We start from the raw sequence: 19,637 nt of genomic DNA, 5'->3' as shown, positions 1-19,637 counted from the left end.
TGGCACAAAAACAGAAATATAGATCAATGGAACAGGATAGAAAGCCCAGAGATAAACCCACACACATATGGTCACCTTATTTTTGATAAACTAGGCAAGAATATACAATGGAGAAAAGACAGCCTCTTCAACAAGTGGTGCTGGGAAAACTGGACAGCTACATGTAAAAGAATGAAATTAGAACACTCCCTAACACCATACACAAAAATAAACTCAAAATGGATTAAAGACCTAAACGTAAGGGCAGACACTATAAAACTCTTAGAGGAAAACATAGGGAGAACACTCTATGACATAAATCACAGCAAGATCCTTTTTGACCCACCTCCTAGAGAAATGGAAATAAAAACAAAAATAAACAAATGGGACCTAATGAATCTTAAAAGCTTTTGCACAGTAAAGGAAAACATAAACAAGACAAATAGACAACCCTCAGAATGGGAGAAAAATATTTGCAAATGAAGCAACTGACAAAGGATTAATCTCCAAAATATACAAGCAGCTCATGCAGCTCAATATTCAAAAAACAAACAACCCAATCCAAAAATGGGCAGAAGACCTAAACAGACATTTCTCCAAAGAAGATATACAGATTTCCAAGAAACACGTGAAAGGATGCTCAACATCACTAATCATTAGAGAAATGCAAATCCAAACTACAGTGAGGTATCACTTCACACCAGTCAGAATGGCCATCATCAAAAATTCTGTAAACAATAATGTTGGAGGGGGTGTGGAGAAAAGGGAACTCTCTTGCACTGTTGGTGGGAACGTAAATTGATTCAGTCACTGTGGAGAACAGTATGGAGGTTCCTTAAAAAACTAAAAATAGGGGCTTCCCTGGTGGCGCAGTGGTTGGGAGTCCGCCTGCCGATGCAGGGGACACGGGTTCGTGCCCCGGTCTGGGAGGATCCCGCGTGCCGCGGAGCGGCTGGGCCCGTGAGCCATGGCTGCTGAGCCTGCGCGTCCGGAGCCTGTGCTCTGCAAGGGGAGAGGCCACAACAGTGAGAGGCCCGCGTACCGCAAAAAAAAAAAAAAAAAAAAAAAAAAAAAAAAAAAAAAAAACTAAAAATAGAACTACCATATTACCCAGCAATCCCTCTACTGAGCATATACCCTGAGAAGACCATAATTCAAAAAGAGTCATGTACCACAATGTTCATTGCAGCACTATTTACAATAGCCAGGACATGGAAGCAACCTAAATGTCCATCGACAGATGAATGGATACAGAAGATGTGGGACATATATACCATGGAGTATTACTCAACCATAAAAAGAAATGAAATTGTGTTATTTTTAGTAAGGTGGATGGACCTACTGTCTGTCATACAGAGTGAAGTAAGTCAGAAAGAGAAAAACAAGTACCATATGCTAACATATATATATATGGAATGTGAAAAAAGAAAAATTGTTCTGAAGGACCTAGGAGCAGGACAGGAATAAAGATGCAGAAGTTGAGAATGGACTTGAGGACACAGAGAGGGGAAAGGGTAAGCGGGAACAAAGTGAGAGAGTGGCATGGATATATATACACTACCAAATGTAAGATAGATAGCTAGTAGGAAGCAGCCGCATAGCACAGGGAGATCAGTTGATGCTTTGTGACCACCTAGAGGGGTGAGATAAGGAGGATGGGAGGGAGATTCAAGAGGGAGGAGATATGGGGATATATATATATATGTATAGCTGATTCACTTTTTTTTTTTTTTTTTTTTTTTTTTGCGGTACGTGGGCCTTTCACTGTTGTGGCCTCTCCCGTTGCGGAGCACAGGCTCCGGGCGTGCAGTCTCAGCAGCCATGGCTCACGGGCCTAGCCGCTCCATGGCATGTGGGATCTTCCCGGACCGGGGCACGAACCCGTGTCCCCCGCATCGGCAGGCGGACTCTCAACCACTGTGCCACCAGGGAAGCCCTGATTCACTTTTTTATAAAGCAGAAACTAACACATCATTGTAAAACAATTATACTTCAATAAAGATGTTAAAAAGAATAAGAGTATAGGTGAAAAAAAAGTAGTTTTGGGAGAGTAGACAAAAGACTGTGTGTCCAAGGTCATGAATACTGTAATAGCAGAGAGCAAAAGCAGCTTCTTGAAAGCCTGAATAGGAACCAAACAGCTAGAGAAGTGCTTCTTAAGCCTTCAAGTGCATATGCATCTTTGGGGGACATGGTTAAATGTAAATTCTGATTCAGTAGTTGTTTAGAGGGGCTGTCATTTCTGCATCTCGAACATGTCCCAGGTGAGAAGGAATCTGTAGACTGACTTTTTATTTTTTTAACATCGTTATTGGAGTATAATTGCTTTACAATTGTATGTTAGTTTCTGCTGTATAACAAAGTGAATCAACTATACATATACGTATATCCCCATATCCCCTCCCTCATGTGTCTCTCTCCCACCCTCCCTATCCCACCCCTCTAGGTGGACACAAAGCACTGAGCTGATCTCCCTGTGCTATGCGGCTGCTTCCCACTAGCTATTTATTTTACATTTGGTAGTGTATATATGTCAGTGTCACTCTCTCACTTCGTCCCAGCTTACCCTCCCTCTCCCCGTGTCCTCAAGTCCATTCTCTACATCTGCATCTCTATTCCTGTGTAGACTGACTTTTGAATTGTATGAGAGACTACATATCTGGGTCTTCCTGCTTTCTCCCACTTCCTTCTGTTCTTTGGTGAGATCTGTTTTTGGAACCTGGCTTATGCTCATGAATTCAATTCATTACATCCTCCTGGTAGACTTTCCCTGTTTACTTGTAATTACTCTGCATTTGCCCTCATTTTATTTGCTTTGCCCATAAACGATAGACACTTGTGTCTTTCCTGACCCAAGTGAAACTATTTTGTCCTCCTGAGCAGGTTTTGTACCATACCCTGGCCCTTTCACCTGCTCCATTCCATGTTGCCAGTACTTTTCAGTGAAACCAGACATCACTTACTTATTGTTTCCAATAACATTGCGTTGCACTTAGTGGAAAGCCTGACATCTAATTCTGCATTTTTAAAAAGTTATGGGTTTTTTCCCTTTCAGTGAAAACCTGTATATTATGTTGGATTAGGGAATGCCAAGTTTCGTGGGAAATTTTAAAATAGTTAGATACTCTCGTAGAAATAAACAACATCACTGCTTCTTTAGAAACTAGCTTCCTAGCCTTCATAATATAGTTAAGGTTGTTACTGTGCAAGCTTTTCCTAACAGTTTAGTAATCTGTCAGTAAAACTTGCTTAAAAAAATCCATTGTGCTAATATGCTGTTTAGCAAAGAAATATGGATTTCATTGCATTTAAATAAGAATGTCTTTTGAAATTAATAGAGGTATTGATATGCATCATCAACTCTTTTGACATTTGTGTTTTGTTCTTTATTGAAGAACAAAATGAAAATAATAACTGATATTTTAACTCACTAGTAATTATTGTTTTTATTTTTTATGTTTTGCATGAAACAGAGAACTAGTTTTGGCACAAATTGCTTTCTCAGAGAGATTATTTGACTGTTAAATAATTCAGGCTAAATACCCAGCCATTTAGCCAAAAATAAAATAACTGGCTCAATCTGGTAACCTTCGTTTCAACTGGGCAAGGATGGATTTTGTTTAGGAGACCCAGTGAGGGAGTGGCTGAATAGAATAAACCAGGTATTTTTTTCCTGATTCCGATCACTACCTCTGATTGGAATTGGAGTTGAGACCTGAAGAATGAAATGCCACCAGCCTACTGATATGAGTTGGAAGATTCAGGGTAATCACTGTTAGGACCAGTTAAAAAGTAACTAATGAAAGAACATGGCAATTGTCCCAGTTAGTCTCTTCTGAATCATTTCATGAACATGATGAATTACATAGATATTGAATACATAAGCAAGGTTGAATGAATGGGCATTTTTTTTCTGAATATGAATTCCTCCCTGAGCTAGAGTCAGAAGTCCAGCTGAATGCACCCTTTGGGTAGTGTTGGAGTTGCTGATAATGGTTTCATATTAAGTGCAAGTCTACCACTGCTGTCGTCCAGCCCACTTCCTCAGCAGAAGTTCTGCTGGGTAGTCAGTTCCTCCTTTATCAGTAAGCCAGCTACGTAACTTTGTGGGGGCCAGTGCAAAATGAAATCACAGGGCTCCTCCTTTAAAAATCATTAAGAATAACAAGACAGTGATAGCAGAGCATTAAACCATTAAACCACTAATTATTAGAGAAATGCAAGTCAAAATTACAATGAGGTTCCACCTCACACTGGTCAGAATGGCCATGATGAGAATGTCTACAATTAACAAATGCTGGCGAGGGTGTGGAGAAAAGGGAACCCTCGTACACGGTTGGTGAGAATGTAAGTTAGTACAAGAGTTATGGAGAACAGTATGGAGGTTCCTCAGAAAACTAAAAATAGAATTACCATATGATTCAGCAGTCCACTTCTGGGAATATGCCCAGACAAAACTATAATTCAAAAGGATACGGGTACCCCTATGTTCATAGCCGCACTGTTCACAATAGCCAAAACATGGAAACAACCTAAATGTCCATCGACAGATGAATAGATAAAGAAGATGTGGTACATATATATATATATAATGGAATACAACTCAGCCATAAAAAAGAATGAAATAATGCTATTTGCAGCAACATGGAGGCAACTAGAAATTATCATAGTAAGTGAAGTGTCACAAAGAGAAAGACAAATACCATATGATATCACTTATATGTGGAATCTAAAATATGGCACAAATGAACCTATTTACAAAACAGAAACTGACTCAACCACATAGACTTGTGGTTGCTGAGGGAGAGGGGGAGGGAGAGGGTTTGACTGGGAGTTTGGGGTTGGTAGATGCAAACTATTACATTTAGAATGGATAAACAACAAGGTTCTAATGTATAGAACAGGGAACTATATTCAATGTCTTATGATAAACCATAGTGGAAAAGAATATAAAAAATATATATACATGTGTATAACTGAGTCACTTTGCGGTACAGCAGAGGTGGGCACAACACTGTAAATCAACTATACTTCAATAAAAAAAATTATTGCCTAAAAAAAACAAAACAAAATAAAACAAGACAGTGATAACAGAGCATTAAACCACGTGTGGGGCTCTTCTGACCAGGGCACGGGTTGCAAGTCCATGAAGCCATCAGTCCTATTATGGATCCTGTTTTTAGTATAAACTATATGAAACTGATTTAAATTTTCTAATAATCAGTAAAGGAGCCTCAAGATGGATGGCTTAGTTTATACAGCTTTTTTTTGGGGGGGGTGAGATTTGATAATTCCTTGTTTCTCTAATGGGACTGGAGATGACTTTTCTCAAGACTGTACTTGAATCTCTAATTAGGTACTTCTCTTGAAGCAAGCACTTTCCAAAAAATTGCAAAACTTCAAGGCTTTTTGGTTCTATCTGTGAGGATATTTTGGCCTTTTCATAACACTTTTTACATAAAATTTTGCATTTTTCTGGGTCCTGAGATACCTTGGGGGCTCTGAGATAGCTTGACATTGGAATCTCATAAATACACACTGATTAGAAAAGATTTCCAGTAATTCTTCTCTTCCTACTTTCAAAGAGAATTCCTCCTCTTTGACATAGAGACTAAAGTTTCTCCAGTCTTTTTCTGAAATACACACATTGAGCTCAGTGCGATATTTGCTTCTAACTGGTACCATTCAGTGTTACATGGCAGTACCCCTCCAATTATTACTGTACATTAATTTTGATTAGGCAGGGGGTTGCTCTGTGAGTCTTGACTTTCTGCCAGCGCAATCAAATGTGAGCTGTGGGAATGGTAAAGAAATGTTACTTTCAAAACCCTAGTGAGGAATGTATTACTTATAACTTATTTTAAAAATGAGTTGTTTCAGTTAAGTGATTACAAATGTCTTTAGTGGATATAGGTTCTGAAATGGGCATCTAGTTAAGATTCTGCTCCTTCCTGGTCCATGAACAATGCAATTTCAAAATTTCATCTTTCGACAGCTCCATTGTTATGAACTGAATTATGTTCCCCTCAAAATTCCTATGTTGAAGCCTAACCCTCAATGTGACTGTATTTGGAGACAGGGTCTTTAAGGAGGTAATGAAGGTAAATGAGGTCATGAGGCTGAGACCCTAATTCAGTAGCCCACAGGACCAGTGTCCTTATAAGAAGAGGAAGGTAGACCAGAGATCGCTGTCTCTCCTCGGGCACACCCAGAGTAAAGGGCAAGTGAGTACACAGTGAGAAGGCAACTGTCCTCAAGCCAGGAAGAGAGCCCTCACCAGAAACCAACCCTGAGGGCACCTTGATCTTGGACTTCTCCCCTCTAGAACTGTGAAAAAATTAATTTATGTTGTTTAAGTCACCTAGTCTGTGGAATTTCATTGTGGCAGTCCTAGCAGATGAGTACTCATTTTCCACATTTTATTAATTTTACAATGATTCTTCTTTTTAGAATCAACTGTTATAAAAACTTAGGTGCAAGAGCAAATGCAAATGGAAAAAAAAAAAGACTGAGTGTATTGGTTTGTTCTTAAGATTCGGCTTGCACTAATGTACAGCATGCTGGATTGAGGATTGCCGCCCCACCATGTATACTGAGTTAGCTGTGATTTATAGGCAGGATGTATACAGTATAGTCAGGCTGAATTCCCCTAATATTTACTAATACCATTCTTTAACTGATTTTCAAACTGGAATAATAGTTTTTTGACTTATTTGTTCATGTAACCAGCCGTCCTCTCAAGAGGAAACATACCTGAATACACTTAAAGCCCTTTTAAAACCAGAAGTATATTGTTTGTTTTAGTATCTGCAATACTTTTTCTAACACCTGGCATACAGGAGCTTTCTAATATATATTTGAATAATGAAGTGAGTAAATGAATAAATGATTCTCCAATTAAATCTTCCGGAGACATTTCAGTGTTACCTCTTTGAATCAGTGATTGCAACAGTGCAATGAGGTATGTTGAGTTTCAATAATTTGGTGAAACCACTGTGACATACATTATAGCTCTTGCTATGGATCCTACTATACCCAATGCCTATGCTGAAACAGCCGTGACTATAAAAGCCCTGAAAATTAGCTTTCCAAAAACTGGGTAATTTATATATTTCATTCATGTTCAAATAATACATTTTTGTTATTTGATTAATACCGACCTCATGTCAGACAATTCACTCTACCAAGCAAAGTCCCTCTCAGTCAAGTTCCCCTGTTCCCCCCAAAAGATTTATAGGATTCTAGCAGTTCCTGACATAAGTATCAGTTCTAAGGTCTTCTCTCTCTGTCTTTCTCTCTGTCTCTGTCTTTCTGTCTCTCCCTTCATTTTACACAGAAAACTCTCAAGATGTTGTCAGAGGGAACAGTTAAGTTTCATGTAGCCCGAGTAGTATTGCTATTTAACTGCAAATTATTTTAGTACTATGGCTAAATCAGTAGTACTAAAATAATACTCCCTTTATTATTAAAGGGAATCAGACTCCCTTTTCTTTTTATTATGTTATTGTAATGTACAGTTAAACTTTTCATTTTTTCTTTGCTCCAGTGGAATAAATGCTTAGGCTTCTGTAGGGCTTCCCTCCATACTATTAAGATGTACTCTTTTTAGTTTTATTTCAAAATGAGAGATATGGTCTTCAGTCCTTGACAAGGGAGAAGTTGACTGTAGGATTGGAGGGTATTAAATGTTTTTGTCTATCTGGAATCTCTTTCTCTGAATACTGAACATTGCAGATGTAGAATACTTCCATCATCATTGAAAGTTTCATTGGGCAGCACTGTTTTAGAGCTTTGATTTCCTAGAGAAGATATCCTTTAATGAATGTTACTGTAGATAATATTAATTTTCATGGTATTCCTTGCCCCTCCATTGTATGTCTTTTGATGGAGTACCTTGCATATAGTGATACTCCTTACAAGAGGATTATATATACCTTTGCTCCATAGCTAGCAAGTTTGGCCGTATGACTTGCTTTGCCCAATGAACTATGAACATAAGCAATGTGTGTAACGTCTAACAGGAAACTTTAATAGCCAGTGTGTACTTCACCATGAGGTCTTTTCCTTCAGTCATTAGCCAAGCAGTGTTTGAAAATGGGGCTGCTTCTGGGTCCTTGAGTGAAGGTTACATGGAGCAGAGATGAACACATTCATAATCAATATTTAATGTGGAGGAAAAATAAGCTTTTAATGTCTCAACCCACTATTTTTAGTATCATTTATTATTATACCCACTTGACTTAAGCTGACTGATAGAAATATGGACTCTTCTTTCAATACTTTAAAGATGAAACCAGGGATACCAAGTGATTTTCATCAGTGATATTCTGTGTAGGACAGGGCTGGAAGCCAGTGTAACAGGGACAGACCATACAGACGATGCCGTTGACAACAGGTTCACATATTATACAAAGAACAAAAGTTTTGCCCCTGGGTGAATTGGTTAAGCCATGTGACAGGACAAGAGCTGATATTTTTGGAGTTTATTCTATTATCAAGTGCCCAAAACCTAAGTGATTTTTATCCCTAGGGTGTGAATAGCCCTCAGATGAAGAGCCCTCTGTGTCAAAAGATGTGCTTTCTGCAGTCAAGTGACTCTTTTCATTTACTGTAATAGCTTCTCTGGTGTCTGCATGAGGGAGGTTTTCCTTTTATTCTAGAGTATTTTTTTTCCATTTCAATACTATCTTTACACTTTGCAGTTAGATCAGTGGAGTAATAATAAATATGAGTCACAGTTAGGAGTTGAGGAGTTGGAGATAAAATAGGCAATAAGTTAACAACTTGCCCAGCCTAAAGAAGAGATGTAGGAGGAAAAGGAAGCTCAGGTTCTCAACTTGATAATTTATTTTACTATTTTACTTTTATCCTTGGATTCTTTTTTTTTAGCCTTCTGTAAATTTTTTTTTAATTTTTAAATTAATTTTTATTGGAATTAGTTGATTTAAAATGTTGTGTTACTTTTCAGGTGTACAGCAAAGTGAATCAGTTATACATATACATATATCCACTCTCTTTTATATTCTGTTCCCATATAGGTCATTACAGAGTATTGAATAGAGTTCCCTGTGCTATACAGTAGGTTCTTATTAGTTATCGATTTTATGTATAGTAGTGTGAATATGTCAGTCCCAATCTCACTATTTATTCCTCCCCCCTTTTCCCCCTTGGTAACCATAAGTTTGTTTTCTACATCTGTGACTCTGTTTCTCTTTTGTAAATAGGTTTATTTGTACCATTTTTTTTAGATTCCACATATAAGTGATATATGATATTTGTCTTTCTCTGTCTGACTTACTTCACTCAGTATGACAATCTCTAGGTCTATCCATGTCACTGCAAACACCATTATTTTGTTCTTTTTTTATGGCTGAGAAATATTTCATTGTATATATGTAACACATCTTCTTTATCCATTCATCTGTCGATGGACATTTAGGTTGCTTCCATGTCCTGGCTATTGTAAGTAGTGTTGCAATGAACATTGGGGTGCATGTATCTTTTCAAATTATGCTTTTCTCCAGATATATGCCCAGGAGTGGGATTGCTGGGTCATATGGTAGCTCTATTTTTAGTTTTCTAAGGAACCTCTATACTGTTCTCCATATATGCACCTAAAAACAGAGCCCCAAGTATATGAAGCAAACCCTGACAGAACTGAAGAAAGAAAAAGTGAATTCAACAATAGTAGTTGGAGATTTCAACACTCCACTTTCAATAACAGAACATCTAGGCATAAGACCAACAGGGAAATAGAAGACTTGAACAACACTATAAACAAACTAGACCTAACAGACATCTGTACAACACTCCACACAGCAACAGTAGAATACACATGCTTCTGTGTAAGAGAAGATGAAGTCAGTGGCTCATTCATTCTAATACATATGAAACTTTATGCAGGCTAGTCCATATCCTAGGCCATAAAAGAAAAAGAAGCCTAAAGAAATTTAAAACATTGTTAAATAAAAGAAGTATATAAAGTATTGTCTCTGACCACAATGAAATTAAATTAGAAATCAATAATAGGCACATTTGAGCTTTGAACCCAGATGACCTAGTGAGAAAAACACTGCATATGTTATTTTCATGGTCAACAGGCCTAATTCATGTCCAGTATTGTGCTCTGGGGCCGAACAATATTGATGGAAGAGAAATACCCACTGACATTTGAATACCTCTTCAAGCGTATATATACATATATTACAGTTTTTGATTGGCTTGACTGATCAGCTCAGATCGTCATAAGGTGTGCATTTAAGACATGGAGAAGAATTTCCTCAGTTTTGGGTTTTCACTAGTTTTAAATGGATTCTGGCTACTTCTACTTAATGTAGATCATTAGCTGTAAGAACTGGATGCCAGATAATCTTGTAATAGAGGCAGAAGGTACAAAACTCATTCAAGACAGCTGGTTAGAGTTAGCAAAGTTGTAAGCTAAGGGAAGGAGAGAGGAGAGAGAAAGAGAAATAAAGCTCTTATCATGATTAAAACAGTATTAGAGTAATCATGACTAAATTATTTTGGATTAGGGTCATAAATATAATGGAGTTAAACACCTTTGGAGGTGGGGATTTCCTCTTTTCCCAAAGGAAAGTAATGAGTCTCAGTGACTGTCATATTGTGCAGCAGATTTGTTTTATCTACATGAGTGATAACTGAACTGGATTAATCAGTTTACAGCACTTTTCAGTACACTTTTCTCATTACTGTTAATGAGAGAGCACATAGAGTTTGAGGGAAGATTTGTTCGTCAGCTTGTACTTCTGGTCTTATCCTCTTGATCCTCTTAATACTACCTTGTACAGTTAAAAGAATTCAAATTGGAAGTAAAGGAAATTGAATTTCTTGAGTGGCCTTTTAAATAATGAAGTGTCCCTAAGTTTTGTGGCTCAATCTTTTTAGTCTAAGAAAAATCCCATATCCTCTCTTAGCGTTCATTCATCTGTGATGTTTCCCCAGAATATTGTTAGAGAAGATTTTCACTGGTTTCTCCAAACTAAAGAATCCAATTCTACCTTGTCATATTTCTTGGCACACTGAAGCCAAGTAATTAAGTAATGTCTTTCAAGTTTGTGAAGTAAACATTTCTCCTTCCTCTCCTACATTCTTGATGCTATTAAAAATTATATAAAGTAAAATTTCACTTTAAGATAGAAATGGGAAGTATAGCTAGTAAAGAATAGTAGATCTTGAGGCAGTTTATTCATATATTTTTATTGTTTTATTTATAGCACATGGAATCTGATCCATCTAACTTTGTCTCTTCATCATTCCCTAGATTTTCCGCATTTTTTTCATTCCCACTCCATAAATAATTATGATAGTTAACACTAACTGAATGGCATCATGTGTCTGTCATTTTTTTACGTATATTTCGAATCATTTCTAGATCCTGCCATTTGTGGAAGATTTGGTTATAGAGGAATCAGAAAGAACTTTGAATCAAAAGATACTAAGCTAACACTAAAAAGATTATTTTATCTATTTTATCACTCAGTGATTTAATTTAATTATTTAAAAAGTTCACTGGGGCTTCCCTGGTGGCACAGTGGTTGAGAGTCCGCCTGCCGATGCAGGGGTCACATGGGTTTGTGCCCCGGTCCGGGAAGATCCCACATGCCGCACAGTGGCTAGGCCCGTGAGCCATGGCTGCTGAGCCTGCGCGTCCGGAGCCTGTGCTCCACAACGGGAGAGGCCACAACAGTGAGAGGCCCGCGTACCGCAAAAAAAAAAAAAAAAAGTTCACTGGTTCTTTGTGTTCTCTTCTTATAGATAATCTAGATCCTGCATTTGGTAATTTGTCTGTTTTCTGGTTATTGGATTTTAGTGGGGGCAGAGAAGAGTTGAATCACAATCTATTGAAATAGAATGGTCAAAGGTTCAACTGTTCTTCTTTCTTAATGATTAATTCATTCATCCAACTCTTATGTAATGTTTCTTTTACACTCTGTATTCTAGATCAGGAACAAATAAACAATTATGAACAACTATAAATGTATGAGATAGCATAATTTATAGAGAAGCATGAATTTGTGTAGAAAGAGTGGCATCTGGGGAAGTCTAACTCTGGAGTTTATGGGGAGAAATCAGGGATGCCTTCCTTCAGAAGGTGACTATGGACACAGAATGGATGAATGGTGACTAAACATTTCAAGAGATGGGGAAAGATTAAGATGTTCAAAGTCACAGAGTTAAGGTCTTACAGGAATTTTGAACTGGCTTGAGTACTTTTGTGTAACATGTTATGAGATATATGATGAGGTACATAAAGATAGTTTTACCCCAGGCTGAGGAGTTGGAGTTTTATTGTGAGACTCAGGATTCCAACCAGGATAATGATAGGATCAATTCAAACTTTGAAAGATCAGCATTGTACCAGTGAAGAGCAAAGTGTGGGCAACTGCGGAATCATGGTAAGAATTTTGAGGATCTTAACTAAAGAATTGGCAATGTAGGGCTTCCCTGGTGGCACAGTGGTTGGGAGTCCGCCTGCCGATGCAGGGGACGTGGGTTCGTGCCCCGGTCCGGGAGGATCCCACGTGCCGCAGAGCGGCTGGGCCCGTGAGCCATGGCCGCTGAGCCTGCGCGTCCGGAGCCTGTGCTCTGCAGCGGGAGAGGCCACAGCAGTGAGAGGCCCGCGTACCGCAAAAAAAAAAAAAAAAAAAAAAAGAATTGGCAATGTAGAATAGAAAATAGCAGTATTTCTAAGGTGTTACAGAGGAATAATGCACAGGACCACAAAAATGATTAGATATGAGGTGAAGAAGGAGGGGGAGAGCAAGACAGTGTGATAGACACTGGCTACATGCTCGCCAAGCCTGTTTCTCTTCCTTTCCACAGAGTTAATTGATGTTTTTAATTATCTTGCAGCAGGATGGAGCCTCATGAAAAATTCTTGCCAGTGGACTATAAACCAAAGTGATGTGTGCGTAAGGGAGTTAAAGAGGGCATGCTTTATCCATGCTGTCTTTGATTTCCCAGTTAGTGGGCTGGATGATGTCAGGATGACCTTGGAGCCACATTTAGAAAACAGTAGACCCAATAGATCAAAGTAGCCTGCATTCCCAAATGAATGAATGGAGCAGAGACCCCACTGCTCTATATTGACTCTAATATCAATGAGAAATGGCATAGGAGGGTGCATGTGTGTGTTTGTGTGTGTTGAACCTCAGAATTTTGACTTGTATTATTTTTATAGCAGCATAATGTAATTACCCTAATACAGCTGTCATTCAGATTTATGGGTTGAGAATATAAGTGGTTCAATAATATCTTTCACCAAACTCTGGAACACAGTGGGATGAGTTTTTTTGGGGTGGAAGATGACTTAAGATTTTAAAAAAAATTTTATTGACGTATAGTTGATTTGCAGTGTTGTGTTAATTTCTGCTGTACAGCAAATTGATTCAGTTATACATGTATATATATATTCTTTTCCATTATGGTTTATCACAGGATACTGAATATAGTTCCCTGTGCTATACAGTAGGACCTTGTTGTTTGTCCATCCTATATATACTAGTTTGCATCTGCTAATCCCAGACTCCCCATCCTTCCCTCACCACACCCCTTCCCCTTGACAACCACAAGTCTGTTCTCTATGGAGATGACTTTAGATTTAATCAACTAATTTTGATATGACTGTGGTTCATTAAAAAGTAGATGCCAATTGGGAATTTGGGTATGATTCTGGAACTCAAAGAAAAAGATAAACCTGGAAACAGTTATAGGAGTTACCGGCATACATTAAAATTAAAGCTATGAGAGTGAACGATAATACCCAAGAGTTCGTGTGCTAAGAGCTTGAGAAATTGTCCAGTACCAATACCTTAGCAACATGAACACTGAAGAAATGGAAAGAAGAAAAAGAACCTGTAACGACACTCGGGGGAGGCAACAAAGTAGTTGGGGGAAAATCCAGGAAAATGGATTGTCTCGTACGGTAAAGGAGGATAGCGCTGCTTGCAGCCAATAAAATCAGTATTTGCAGAAAGGTCAAGGACTAATCAGTCCATCAGATTTTACTGCCAGGAAGTCATGTGTGTGTGTTATGACCTTATGCCCTATTTGTTCAGGGCAGTCCAAGTTGATGATTAATTTTTAATAATTTCCTTTTTTATTCTCATCCTGGGTTGAATGATAAGATATAGTCACATTTGTCATAAACACAGTTGATAAGAATAGTTTCAGTGGTGATCAAATCTTTGCTGTAGGTTGAGAAGTTCATGGGTCAGAGAGTGAAGAGGAAGGGTTTCTTTTCATAAGTTTAACTGTGAAGGGAAAGATTGGGTAAGGAATCAGTAGAGGGATTTTTGTTGTTTTGTTTTCAAGTTAGGAGAAGCCTGAGCATCTTTTGTGCTGAGGGGAAAGAAAACTGTAAATAGGGAGAAATTTTAGCTTGCTTAGTAATAAAGGAGAGTTCCTAGAATAGGTTCTAAATGAGGCAAGATGGACTAAAATGTCAGTTCTTCATCTGCTTTATTAGCCATCGGTTCTTTCTTTTGTGACTCAGCATCACCACTTGCCTATTTTAGGCCTGCATTGTGAGTGACATCTCCTGAAAAATGGGGCTGGTATTTTAGCAAAGACAGCTGCATTTGTGGTCCTGCAAGTAAGTCACATCTTCTTTAGGTTCAACGTGTTCAAATGCTTTGTCAATATTTTTACCTGATAATCCCTATAATCAAATCATGGACTATAAAGCTAACACATTTTATTTAATAGCTGAGGTATAAACAGGAGCCTGCTTATTAACCAATACATCTTTTCTCTTCTCCCTTGGGAATCATCATCACTATTCAGTCTTTCACTATATATTAATGCCCATTAGAAGTCTACCATCCACAATATAGAAGTAAATATTCATTTATCTGTATTATGCTACTAAATAATTAGTATTAACTATACACATATGAGGAAGATGTAAGATTTAAAATTGGTAAGATAAAGTCAGACTAACCATAATTAGGATTCTTATCCACTTAGGAGAATGAGGAAATGCAGCCTTCAGTATCATTGAATCATGCATTTCCAATAGGATATGTTGTTTAGCAGAGAACTTCATTGCAACAAGAACCATCTTTTTAATAACAGAAATCCTTCTGTTATGGAAAAAAAATGAAACTACTTTAAAACAAATTATATATATTTTTTAAGTTTAAAAAAGTAATGCTGCTTGCATTGGTGACAGGCTTAAAGGCCAGCAGGTACTAACTCAATGGTTCATGTATAATAGCAAGCCAGGAGACTTGGCTGGAATGTGGAAGTTGGGATCTCATTATAAGAAGGAACTTATTGCTGTTGAAGATCTGTTCCACTAGAGTTAATATTTGGCCCAAGAGAAGCCATTTTTCAGAGGGATGTCAGTCATAATTGTGATTTTTCCCGAAGTATTAACATTGTGTATAAATGACCATGTCTCATTCCCACTGTGAAACTACCGTATTAAAAATATTTTCATTTAAGAACAGTGTGACTCACTACTTCAACAGTCAAACGATACTTGCATTAGACTTTGCTGACATTTTTTTCCCCAGGTCTCTGGAAATTTAGACCTGTTAGAGAGTATTTATGTATTTCCTCATGAAGATGACTGAAACCTGGAGAAAGGAGAGATAGCCTTAGCAAAACTAACGTTACATAGTGTCAATGAAAAAATTAATCAGTCAATCTAAGAAAGAATTGGAAAGTTTTATTCAAGCCAAATTTGAGGATTATAACCTGGGAAGAGCATCTCAGAAAGCTCTGAGAACTCTTCTGCCGGTTAGAAATCAAGGCACAGTTATAGAAGTTTTTTGAGACACGGGGCTATACATCAAATGATGTATTATTGACAGTTTACATAATCAAGATCTAAGCATGATCCTGGTGGGTCATGTGACCCCTTACAAGCTCTAGAAGGAATGTTATCTCTTAAGGAGTTGTCTTGTTGATGCTGGGAGAATGTTGTTTTTTATGGTTGAGCAGGTATTCCTGTTGATGGGGGAGGTTTGGTCCATACATAATGCAGATACACAATGCACGGTTGGGGGAGAGGGGAGGCCAAAGGGGAGAGAAGAATTTTTATGTTTAAATTTGTCTTGTCTTGCCATAAAACATGAATTTTATTTCATAGTAGTATTGAATGGGGAGGAAAAGATTGACTTAAGTGGACAGAAGTATGCAAGTTAACATATGGGGGGCAGGCAGTCTTGACTGCGCTGAAATGAGGGAAGTCTAGAGAAAGAAGACGAGAAGCATGCAGGTCAGCCTACACAGGAGGAGCTGTGGACGGGTCCCCGGAATGTGGGTGTAGAGTGCCATATGCAAGGAGAGGAGAGTGGGTCACTGTGTTCAGTATCAGGCTTTATTGTCGGTGGATTGGTGGGTAACAACCTTATGAATCCTTTGTTTCTATAATCTGCACTTAAGCTAGATTTGATATGTTTCTGCTCCTAAGAGCCAGATTACTATTCACATTAAATTTGTCTTCTTCCAGTCTTGTCCATCTCATTGAATGAATCTACCAAATTCCAAGAAACCTGGAAATCACTCCTAATTTCTCTCTTCCATTTTCTTTTATAGCCAGTCAATACCCAAGTCAGGTAAATCCCATTTCCTAGAGGTATTTAAATCCATAAACTTCTTTTTTTTTTCTGAAATACTTTCTTTTTTTAAAAAAAATTATTTACTTATTATTTGTTTGTTTTTGGCTGCATTGGGTCCTCGTTGCTGCAGGTTTTCTATAGTTTTGGTGAGCTGGGGCTACTCTTCATTGCAGTGCAGGGCTTTTCATTGCAGTGGCTTCTCTTGCTGTGGAGCACGGTCTCTAGGCATGCGGGCTTCAGTAGTTGTGGCTCGCGGGCTCTAGAGCGCAGGCTCAGTAGTTGTGGCGCACGGGCTTAGTCGTTCCGTGGCATGTGAGATCTCCCTGGACCAGGGCTCGAACTGGTGTTCCCTGCATTGGCAGGCAGATTCTTAACCACTGCACCACCAGGGAAGTCCCAATCCATAAACTTCTTACCTTCTCCATTGCTACCACTCTAATCTATACCCTGTTATCTCTAAATTGGACTTCTGTAACTACCTCTTCACGTTTATTTTTTCTTCTACAAAACACTCTGTAGATAGCATTTATTCTCCACACAACAGCCAGAGAATATTTGAACAATGCATATCTAATCATATCAGCTCCCTTCTTATAGTCCTTGAATTGTTTCCCATTTTCTTTACAATGTTTTCTAACACTCTTAACTACATGAGCTTTTCCTTGCTGTCTGGTGTCTCTCTTTGGAACATTTCCCCCTTCTCTATGCAATCCTTTCAGCCAGCCAATTTATAATCCTCCTTTTGGCCTCAACTTAAATGCCTCTCTCATAAGGGAAGTTTTCCCTGATGTCACTCAAACTATGTAAGAACCTGATCTTTTATATTCTTATAACACCCCATCCATAGCATGCATCACAGTATAACTAACTATGTTTGTTACTTGTGTAAAATTGTGTTAGTATTTCTCTTCCAGTTGGACTGTAAAATCCACAAGGGCAGGGTCTGTACAATGTTGAATTCCCCAGTACCTACAACTGTGCCTGGCTCTTGGTAGACTTTTGTTATTAAATGAGTAAATCAATGAATGTTTGGCTAAAGAAATTAATACCAACAAATCTTTTTGTGATCTTGAAATTATTTTATTTGACATGAGTCACTTTGACCAGGATTCAAGATTAATCTGATTTATATTTTAAAAATTCCATTCTGTCATTCTCTTATGCTGGATTTTTTTAACTTCTTAAGGTTAAATCCTGTATGATTTCATATCCTAAAGAGCGTTTTTTTTAAAATTAATTAATTAATTAATTTTTGGCTGCTTTGGGTCTTTGTTGCTGTGTGCGGGCTTTCTCTAGTTGCGGCAAGTGGGAGCTACTCTTTGTTGTGGTGCACAGGCTTCTCATTGTGGTGGGTTCTCTTTTTGCAGAACATGGGCTCTAGGGCACGTGGGCTTCAGTAGTTGTGGTGCACGGGCTTAGTTGCTCCGCAGCATGTGGGGTCTTCCCAGACCAGGGCTCGAACCCATGTCCCCTGCATTGGCAGGCAGATTCTTAACCACTGCGCCACCAGGGAAACCCCTAAATAGCATTTTGATTCTTAGTAAAACTGAGGGTTTATGTGTTAGTATTTGTGTGTGAATGTTAAGAATGGTTTTGCTGACAGAAATATAGATCAATGGAACAGGATAGAAAGCCCAGAGATAAACCCATGCACCTATGGTCAACTAATCTATGACAAAGGAGGCAAGGATACACAATGGAGAAAAGAGAGTCTCTTCAATAAGTGGTGCTGGGAAAACTGGACAGCTGCATATAAAAGAATGAAATTAGAACACTTCCTAACGCCATACACAAAAATAAACTCAAAATGGATTAAAGACCTAAATGTAAGACTGAATACTATAAAACTCTTAGAGGAAAACATAAGCAGAACACTTTATGACATAAGTCACAGCAGGATCTTTTTTGATCCACCTCCTAGAGAAATGGAAATAAAAACGAAAATAAACAAACAGGACCTAATGAAACTGAAAAGCTTTTGCATAGCAAAGGAAACCATAAACAAGACAAAAAGACAACCCTCAGAATGGAAGAAAATGTTTGCAAATGAATCAATGGACAAAGGATTAATCTCCAACATATACAGACAGCTCATGCAGCTCAATATCAAAAAAACAAACAACCCAATCAAAAAATTGGTGAAGACCTAAATAGACATTTCTCCAAAGAAGACATACAGATGGCCAAGGGGCACATGAAAAGATGCTCAACATCACTAATTATTAGAGAAATACAAATCAAAACTACAATGAGGTATCACCTCACACTGGTCAGAATGGCCCTCATCAAAAAATCTACAAAGAATAAATGTTGGAGAGGGTGTGGAGAAAAAGAAACCCTCTTGCACTGTTGGTGGGAATGTAAATTGATACAGCCACTATGGAGAACAGTATGGAGGTTCCTTAAGAAGCTAAAAATAGAATTACCATATGACCCAGCAATCCCACTACTGGGCATGTACCCAGAGAAAACCATAATTCAAAAAGGCACTTACACCCCAATGTTCATTGCAGCACTATTTACAATAGCCAGGTCATGGAAGCAACCTAAGTGCCCATTGGCAGACAAATGGATAAAGAAGATGTGGTACATATACACAATGGAATATTACTCAGCCATAAAAAGGAACGAAATTGGGTCATTTGAAGAGATGTGGGTCGACCTGGAGACCGTCATACAGAGTAAGTCAGAAAGAGAAAAGCAAATATCATATACTAACATATATATATGGAATCTAGAAAAATGGTACAGATGAACTGGTATGTGTGGCAGAAATAGAGTCACAGACGTAGAGAACAAATGTATGGACACCAAGGGAGGAAAGGGGGAGTGGGATGAATTGGGAGATTGGGATTGACATATATATACTAATATGTATAAAATAGATAACTAATGAGAACCTGCTGTATAGCACAGGGAACTCCACTTTGCTGTACAGTAGAAACTAACACAACATTGTAAAACAACCATACCTCAACTAAAAAGAAAAACAGAAACATTTCCTATAATTATCAATTCCATTAATAAATCCAGAAATAAAACATGAAAAAGAAAAAAAAAGAATGGTTT

Source organism: Mesoplodon bidens (genome assembly GCF_964165515.1).
Source record: "Mesoplodon bidens genome assembly, chromosome: 10".
Taxonomy (NCBI): Eukaryota; Metazoa; Chordata; class Mammalia; order Artiodactyla; family Ziphiidae; genus Mesoplodon; species Mesoplodon bidens.
The sequence above is the reverse complement of the archived record's forward strand: the minus strand, read 5'-3'. Positions refer to the sequence as shown.